Genomic DNA, 1,343 nt, shown 5'->3' with positions numbered 1-1,343 from the left:
TTTCTCCAGAAATGTGGATATCTACATGCAAAAATAATCATACCTGTACCTTCAAGGAATTCCCAGAGCCTCTGAGGCCCATCCATTGACCCCAATGATAAGAAGTTCTATGGATTAACAAATAGTGAGATCATTTGTAAAGCAAACCTCCTTCCTCTGATTTGCATTTTATAACTTGCATTTTATAATTTGTATTTTCTCCTTCTCTCTCTCTCCCTGTATACATGCATACATCATGGTATATTCTCTCACGAATTCTCACCCATCACCTTTATTTATCATCAGAGTAGTCTCCCCTTTTTTATATTCTATTTCATAAACATCACCATGAAATCTTAGCTACATCATTTGGCTAACCTGATACTGCAGCTAATGTGCAGACCTTTAATTTTCAAGCCTGTACTTGCCCTTGAACTGATTTGTAGATTTCCTACAATATGCTCAGCATCGCTATAGTTTCGTTTGAGGGAGCAGTCGGGATAGGTTAGACCCCTGCTACAAAAAATAGTCCACTTGTTCACCTAAGAAAAATAGAAATTGTTGACAATATAGTCATCTCTCTGGTTACTATTCGCAGGGGACTTTGGATTTAAAATTTCTTCATACACACTTCACTTACAGCATAATATTTAATTGGCAAGTCAAAATTTGACCAGAAGGCACAACTCTTATCATCACAAAATTCACTGGACTTCCATTTTAAGTTCGGTACTCACTGATGAGCTATAACATGGTAGATCCCAGAGAATATGCCATTGTTAAATACCCAAGGTCACTTGAAAAGATGTTCAGATCCCCACACCAGCCAGCTGCCAAAAACAAAATAAATGTAAAATTTAAAAATAATACAAAAAAAGGGGCTGGCCTGTGGCTCACTTGGTAGAGTGCGGTGCTGATAGCACCAAGGCCACGGGTTCGAATCCTATATAGGGATGGCCGGTTGGCTCACTGGCTGAGCGTGGTGCTGACAACACCAAGCCAAGGTTTGAGATCCCCTTACTGGTCATCTTTAAAAAAAATAAATAAATAAAAATTTAAAAATAAAAATAAAAATAATACAAAAAAGTACTACAAAACTAACAATCACCCCAAATCCCATCACTTAGGGAAATCACTGTTTATATTTGGGCTGGCCAGTTAGTTCAGTTGGTTAGAGCACAGTGTCATAACACTGAGTTTTGACCAGGCACACCATGCCAGCACCTCGGGGCCTACCAGGGGACCTGAGGCATGGAGAAGGGGACCGGACACCCCACACACACAACCAGGCACACCACCAGCGCCAAGGAGCTTGCCAAAAACATCATCTCCATGTGGGTGGCCCACCACAGCCACCACAATAA

Source organism: Galeopterus variegatus, unplaced genomic scaffold (genome assembly GCF_000696425.1).
Source record: "Galeopterus variegatus unplaced genomic scaffold, G_variegatus-3.0.2 Scaffold3697, whole genome shotgun sequence".
In the NCBI taxonomy this organism is placed as follows: domain Eukaryota; kingdom Metazoa; phylum Chordata; class Mammalia; order Dermoptera; family Cynocephalidae; genus Galeopterus; species Galeopterus variegatus.
Note: the sequence above shows the minus strand (reverse complement) of the source record.